This window comes from Triticum urartu, chromosome 6, assembly GCF_003073215.2.
Source record: "Triticum urartu cultivar G1812 chromosome 6, Tu2.1, whole genome shotgun sequence".
Taxonomy (NCBI): domain Eukaryota; kingdom Viridiplantae; phylum Streptophyta; class Magnoliopsida; order Poales; family Poaceae; genus Triticum; species Triticum urartu.
This window is the reverse complement of record NC_053027.1, coordinates 135,615,077-135,623,001: the sequence shown is the minus strand read 5'-3', so window position 1 is coordinate 135,623,001 and position 7,925 is coordinate 135,615,077.

Genomic DNA, 7,925 nt, shown 5'->3' with positions numbered 1-7,925 from the left:
CATAGGAAAGCGCACCCGGCGCCCTCCTCAGGCAGGGCTCGGGGGCTCTCCCCTGGAGGGCCACCGACCTGGCTAAGGTCACGAGGGAGGCGCTTGGGCACCACATGGAGGCGTGTTTCGAAGCACGTTTCCCTCAAGAAGGAGTAAGGCAAGGAGAGCCGGATCCTCAGGAGTTTGTCAGCAAGGCCATTCAGGAGCTACAGGAGTCAAGAATCATGAAAGGCGGCTGCCGCCTACCAGCTGTGGCTCCCCATCCAGGCGAGGATGGTGGGCTGCACGTCTGCATCGACATACCAGGACTCAATCAAGTCGCCTCCCTGGAGCGCCTCTGGCCTTCGCGAGTGGGGTGTTGCGAAGGTCCACCCCACAGCTACGTTCGCATGCCTTACGGCTTGCCGAACGCGGCTGCCACGTACCAGCGCCTCATGAGGGGCATCATGGAGGCTCAAGAGGCCAGGCGTTCCGCAGCCCTGGCGGAGATGGAGATGGTCCGCGAGGAGCCACCAGCGCCTCCGGAGCCTCCCAAGGCCCCTGGGCATGGGGGCTCGTGAGGATCGGCTTCCGCAGCCCACCGAGTCTGCTACACCAACACTCCTTCATCCTCAACATCATCAGGTGACATCTTTCAAGTTTCATTTCCAGCTGGGAGCGCCCCCCAGGGCTGCATTATTCCCAGGCCGCATGGGTCCGTCCCTGCGGCATGTATCCCTTTTATTTCATGTTGTTAGCTTACCTTGTTGGGGGCGCCCCTCGAGCTGCATCATCCCCCAAGTCGCTTGGGCCAGACCCAGCGGCATGTATCCCTTTTGCGTTTATTTCCGGCTATGCGTTCGACCCACCATGCTTGACTAATTGATGCCTGTCCACGGCACCTCTTCTCCATGCCGACAACTTGCACGTTAAAGGGGGGTACCTAAGCATCGCGGCTCAGGGCTCTTACTGGCTCTCCAGCCCTCACCCTCTGGCCTTGTCCACGGCATCGCGACCTGGCATACCAGCGACGGCTGAGACCAGCTCGAGGGCCGGGACCCGAGGACGTAGAGTGCCAGCATCTAACCAAATTTACAGGGACACATCACAAGATAAGGCCCAGTGCCAGGCGCAACCCGCCTAGAGGTAGGGCCCCGTGAGTCCCGCGCTGGCTCACGGGTGCCCAGATACACCTCGCCAGGCCCTACCGTGCCAGCCACGTGTCAGGGCGGGGCTGTACACGCCCCGGGGGCTCCTCCCGGAGGGGAGCCCCCTCCCACGTACCAGTGGAAGCACCATGCTCCGCGCTGGCTGACGACACTGCCGAGGAGCGGCTATGCCCGTACACATACGGAAGCGCTATGCTCCGCGCTAGTGATAAACAACTGAGGGCGGCCCTCGGGCCGCATCAACCTCAGGGAGCCCAGAGCTCAGTGTCTAGCCTCATCGTAAGCCTCCCCTCGGGAGTGCCGCGCGAGGGGGCTGGGCACGGGGGCTGCGCCTGGGTCACGCCCAGACGCACGCCACCCAGCCAGGCCCCCCCGGGCCTGGTTCGTCGCACGTCTCTCCCCGAGCGGAGCCAAGGTACGAAGGCCGTTTGAGCGTCAAGGGGGACTCCTGAGCATCGCGACTCAGGAGCCTAACTGGTCACGTAGCCCCTCACTCCTTAGTTCCGAAAGGCTAATGGCGGTTGAGGTATGCGCGCGGCCGGGCTCTGCAGACGTAGAATGGTAGATCCACCCACATCACACCTCCCTACTTGTTGTTCGTGCGCCAAGGGGGACTCCTGAGCATCGCGACTCAGGAGCCTAACTTGTCACGTAGCCCCTCACTCCTTGGTCCCGTCCTGGTTTCCGGTCGGGGCTAACGGCGGCTGAGGTATGCGCGGGGCCGGGCTCTGCCGGCGTAGAACATAAGCAAGTAGGAAGGAAAAGCGTAAATTTCAAGGAATTCAAAAGCAAATATTACAGTCCACACTGTTATCTCAATGCCAAATGCAAGTTTAAACGCCTCCCCGAGGCATGATACATGTGCAGGAATTAAAGGCAGGACAGGAGCCACAACGGAGTCACTTGTCGGCGGTGGAGCAGCGCGGAGCGGATTCGCCTCATGGAGCAGCGGGGTCGGCAGCGCCTTGCTTCGGCTTGGTGCTGAAGGCCCGGAACTTCCCCAGCAGAGCCTCCGCGCGACCCTTCATGGCCTCGGCAGCGGCAGCGGCACGCTCGCCGCTTACTGGCTCCAGCAAGCTGTCGAGGTCGACGCCGGGATCGCGAAGGTAGATGTGGGTGAGGACCCGCGTCAGCACTGCAGAAGACCGGACACGCGCCTCGGCCTCGGCCGTGGGGCCAAGGCCAAGGGCGACATCTTCAAGAGCGCGAACCAGGAAGGGAAGCAGCTTGGCGGGGCCGTCCTCGGCGCCAGCCAGCGGGCTCTCCAGGCCGCTGTCGTAAAGCATCCTCAGCGAGGAGCGAGCCTTCGCCTCCATCTCCGCGAAAGGCCACGCGGTCCTCGGCAAGAACCTGGGCCTTGTCGTCCAGCTCGACCTTCCTCGCCCCCAACTCCTGCTCCAGCACGCCTAGGTGGTCACGGCGCCTCCTGAGCTTGACCTCCCTCTCCTTGATGGCCGCCTCGTGAGCCTTCACGCCTTCTTCCTGCTCTTGGCGAAGGCGGGCCTCTTTCACGAGCTGGTCCCGCAGGCCTTGCAGCTCGTCCTCTAGCGCCTTGCAGCGACCACGGACGTCGACCACCTCCCCCAGGGCTGCGTCATGAGCAGCCTTCGCCTCAAGGACGACCTACCTCTCCTCATCCAAGTCGTCGAGTCCTGGACCAGCGCCGCCCGAATCGAAGCGTCGGAGCGAATCCATCCTGAAGCCAGCTCCAAGCGCCCGGCCACCAAGCGAGGGTCGGCGCCAAGAAGATCCTATCGCAGCCGGTCCAGCTCAGCAGCAGCACGATCCAGAACGGCATGAGGAGTCAGAGAGACAGCAGTCGGTGGAGTAGGAGGAGAAGGTGGCAGCGCGACCACAGCATCCTGAGGCGGAGCCTGCTGCGCCCCAACGGCTGTAGTGGCGGCAGCAGGCAAAGGCACCTCGGGAGTCACTTGGGCCATGGGGGCTGAGCTCGCCCCAGCCGCTCAGCCAGGCCTCGCGAGGACGACCGGGTAGGAGAAGCCCGTGCGTCGCGGTCACCTTCCTTCGCGGGCAGAGGCGCTGCCACGGATGGAACCTCGGGAGCTCCCTTCGGCTTCTTTGCTGCGGGCGCCAGCCTGTCCAAGAGATGTGGACGTCAAGCCTCAGCAGCAGAACAAGAAATAAAGACAAGAATCAAGCGCTTACGGGTCGTCGCCAGTGAGCTCAGGCAGCCTCCGGCCAAATTTGAAGCCTGAAAGCCGGCTGGAAGGGTCAACCTTGGGAAGCTCGGGAGCGGAAGGCGTGTCTGCGGTCCGCCTCGGGGCTGGGGCAGACCCGCGGGAGATCAGCCCGGTCCTGTCCTTCTTCGGTATCGGGGGCAAGCTCCCGCCGCCCTGCTCGTCATCATCCTCGTCCTCATCGCTTGGAGAGAGGCGGAGAGCGCGGGACCTGCGCCGGGGGAGGGGAGCCCTCGACTCTCCGTCAGTTGCCTCGGAGTCAGGCCCTTTTTCCTGCTCCCCTCCTTCCTCCTCTTCGCTGGAGTCATCGGAGGACACGTCCACCGATTCCCCAGGAGTTTCCATGGGCACGGGGCCATCCCCGTTGAAGACGGGCATGGACTCCACTACCTGCTCCCAGTCGTCGCGGAGGAACAACGGCGTAGGAGCGCCCTCCAACCTCGCCACATCGCCCCCGACCAGAGATTGGAGGACCGCAGCCAGATCTTCGTCAGCCAAGGCCGCGGGGCTCGGATGGGGCCTCCACATCAGAAGTGAGTACTGCCGAAGCGGAGCCAGCTGGTGCTCCAGGAATTCCCTCAGCAGCGACGCGCCGGTCAGCTTCGCCGCCGCCATGTTGGCCGGCCTCAGATCCGCGTCCATCTTCTCCAACACCAGCTTCGCGCGGGGGTCCGCGAGCTCCGCTCGACCCCAATCATTGGAGCTCGTGGGTTGCTCCGTGGGCAAGATCAGCCGAGGGTGGATGCGCCCAGCATCTGCCAAGACCCACTTTCTCCTGAAGCCCTCAATCCTTTTCCCGGGGTTCGAAATGGCAATGGCGCCACCGTACACGATGAAGCTCGTGCACGCAGAAGCAGGACCGCGAGAGGTCCGGAGGTAGAAGTAGTGGCGCAGCAAGGCCACTGAGGGCTGCATCCCTACGTGAGCCTCGCAGTAATAGGCGAAGATTGCCAGGAGAAGGACGGAGTTGGGGTGGAGATGCAGAGCCTGTAGCTTATAATGGCGGAGAACAGAGAAGAAGAACTCGGAGAAGGGAGGCACCAGGACAGCAGCAATGGCGCTTACAAAGAACGGACAGAAGGTGCTCCCTTGGCCCTCAGGGGTGGCGGAGCCGGCCTTGAACACCTTTGCCCCGTCGATGCCCTGCGCCGCCGCCATCCGGCGCAACCGGGCGAGGCTCACCTCCGACACGTTCGGTGAGTCCAGGGCAGACGAGTACCAAGCTCCGGCCGGGGACTGACGAGGCGCCATGGCTTCCTAGGTCACGCGGTCGGACTAGAACTGGAAATTTTGGAGGAAGGAAGGAGAGGCGCAAGAAAGGGGATCTGAGCAGCAACCGGAGAAAGCAAAAAAAAGCAAAGCCTAGGCAGATGCCGCTCCCTTATCAACTCGCGCGGTTGCTGAGGCGCCCATGTCCAGTCAACCGCCACGCGGCGCCCAAGGCCGCAGGCTGTTAGGGCCCGCGGCGCTTCGCTCTTGCCCTTTCGCCTCCCTGCACGGCCAAGTCCAGGCGCGCCTTGGGCCCGGGGGCTACTGTCGGCGTTCTGGGAACGGGGGTCCCCAGACTTGCCTGCCTGCGGCCTGCGGCGTGGCTCAAAAGGGGGCCCAGCGCGGCCCATCTTCATCAACACAGACCCAAGACCCTCGCGAGGGGCCAAGCCTCGCGGGGCGGACGACACGGAGCTTCGTCAGGCACGGCCTCATCAGGCTGGCTCGCGAGGAGGCGGAGAGATCAAGGCGGGGTACCTCACGAGGTGCCCGTGACACAAGCCATGATGACCAAAGGCGCCAGGCGGGCGCCAGCCGCGCAGTGTCCTCCTTTCCTCTTTGGTGCAAAGGGAGCAAGCGCAGGCGAGAGCATCAAGCAAAGGTACCCGTTTCGGTGCAACAAGACCAAGACCAGTCCAACGGCAGGGAGGAAGTCATTGTGGAGCCCAAGCCAGCGTCACCACCAGAGCCTTTGGCAGGCGAGGACCAACTTTAGTCAGGATAAGTGTACCAGATGTTCCCCTTCAAAATGGCCAATTGTTGGCGCCCTTCCCGCTTAATATTTGGGAAGAGGCCCAGGGCCTTTGCCTATAAATAGGACTAGCCACCCCCAGGGTAGAGGGGCAATCAAGAAGGGAGAATCTAGAAGCCAAGAGAGAAACTAGCTAGGATCGGATCGAGTAGCATCACACACAGAGAGAGAGAGAGAAGGGCGACTGAACTCCTCCTAGCAGTTCATCCCCCTGGCCAAGAACAGACCCTCGCAAGGCTGTTCTTCCTTGTATTGCTCATCATCATCAGCCCAAGAGGCAATCCACCACACCACACACTGGAGTAGGGTATTACACCACAACGGTGGCCCGAACCAGTATAAACCATGTGTCTCTTGTGTTGTTCTTTCCATAGCTTAGATCTTAGCGAGGCGAAGGGGTGCAGGTAGGTAGAAGGCGAAATCTCCGCGCGCACCCAAGTGTTCGAACCTCAAGGGTCTGCCGGAACCCGAAATCCGACACCGGCTGAGGGCCGAAGGGAACTTGGACCCCATTGCCAGTCCCCATTTCTGGAATCTCCCCTGACCTGGGAAGGTCCTTCGGGATGCCACCTCATCATCACCCTTTGGGTGAGGCAGAGTGAGCGGGCGGTGGAGACATGCTAGCCATCTCCATTGAGTCCAGCGAACCCCCTATCGAGGATTGCGGGGAGCCGTCACGGGCCGGACTATAATGGCATAGTTTAAACATATCAATATTATAAACAAGAAAGGCCAGGTATTGGGAGGTGCATAGGTTTTTGGTACTTACAAGGCAGCCGGAGGCTTGGTCCGGGGCATTTTCTCCGGACTGCTTTCGACATCCCATGCGGAGTTATCCGCAAGGGAGCCCTTCCCCTTCTTGGGCGCCTTCGCCTCCAGATTTGTGGAGGCCTCTCTTTTCTTCTTTCCCCCCTTCGAGGGGAAGCCGCCTTCTTCCTCCTCCTCGCTGTCGTCTTCAACAGCCGAAAAGTCGGTCTTGTCTTCGGACGACATGTCCGAAGCACCCTTTCGGCGAAGGCCACTCCTGCTCCCTTTGGCCGTCTTCTTGGCCTTCTTCTTCGACACATCATAAGGCGCCGGAAATAGCATCTTCGTTAGGAGTGGGGTTTCCTCGTCTTTGGGTAGTGGAGCTGGGCAATTAATCTGCCCCGCTATGTCGATCCAGGCCTAAAAATTGATATGAAGGCTTAGACTCCTTCTCAAAATATGCCAGTAAAGGCTATACCTTGAATACATGAAAAAACTTACCGAATTGGCCTGGCGTTTTAAGCTGAGCCCATGATCTTCGGTCGTGTGCGGGTGGTGTCTCGCCGGCCTTGAAGAGCACTTTCCAGATATCTTCGTGCGTTGTGCCGAAGAGCTCTAGTAGCGTCTGGTGCTTGGCCGGATCGAACTCCCACAAATTGCAAGTCCGGCGTTGGCACGGAAGGATCCGGCGAATGAGCATAACCTGGATCACGTTGACGAGTTTGATCCTCTTGGTTGTCCTGTTCTAAACGCACATCTGGAGCCCAGTCAGCTCGCTCAAAGAGCCCTAGGCGAGGCCCTTCTCTTGCCAGGAGGTGAGCCACAACAGAGCTCCAGATCGAAATTCGGGGGCCGCCGCCCAGTTGGTGTCACGCGGTTCGGTGATGTAGAACCACCCTGACTGCCACCCCTTCACCGTCTCCACAAAGGAGCCTTCGAGCCATGTAACGTTGGGCATCTTGCCCACCATGGCGCCTCCGCACTCTGCTTGTTGGCCTCTCACCACCTTCGGCTTTACATTGAAGGTCTTCAGCCATAGGCCGAAGTGAGGCAGGATGTGGAGAAAGGCCTCGCAAATGACTATAAATGCTGAGATGTTGAGGATAAAGTTGGGGGCTAGATCATGAAAGTACAGCCCATAGTAAAACATCAGTCTTCGGACAAACGGGTGGAGAGGGAATCCCAGCCCGCGGACGAAATGTGTGAGAAACACAACCCTCTCAGGGGGGCTCTGGGGTAGGGACGATCTGTCCTTCGGCCGGGAGACGGTGAACGATCTCCTTGGCCAGGTATCCATCCTCTCGAAGCTCCTTGATGTCTTTCTTCTTAACATAGGAAATTATCCACTTGCCACTAGCTCCAGATCTGGACATGGTTGGAGTGTTTTCTCCAGCGGGGGAAGCTAGGGCTTGGGCGCTGGAGCTCAAGAATGGATGGGCAGAGGAAGGAGAAGGCAAGGGTGAGTAAGGGTGAATCCTTATCCCCTTAGAAAGGCCGCGAATATCAAACGCCTCCCTACTCGCCTTAAAACTCGCCTATTCCCAAGGATTGTGTAAACGGCGCAGTTGGGTTACCCACGCTCGTATTGATGAGAATCCCGTAATAAGGGGACACGATCTCTGCTTTGACAAGACGTGCCAATGGAAACCGCATCTCGAAACATGGGATGGCAAACAAAATGGTTGGATATAGTGACCAAGCAGGCGTGATGTCATGTTATAAAAGAGTTGTCAGCAGATTGGATTCGTGAAATATTATATTCTCTCTACGGTTGTGTGTGGTGTGAGTTACAGGTCCGGACACATCGGTACATCCGAAGAC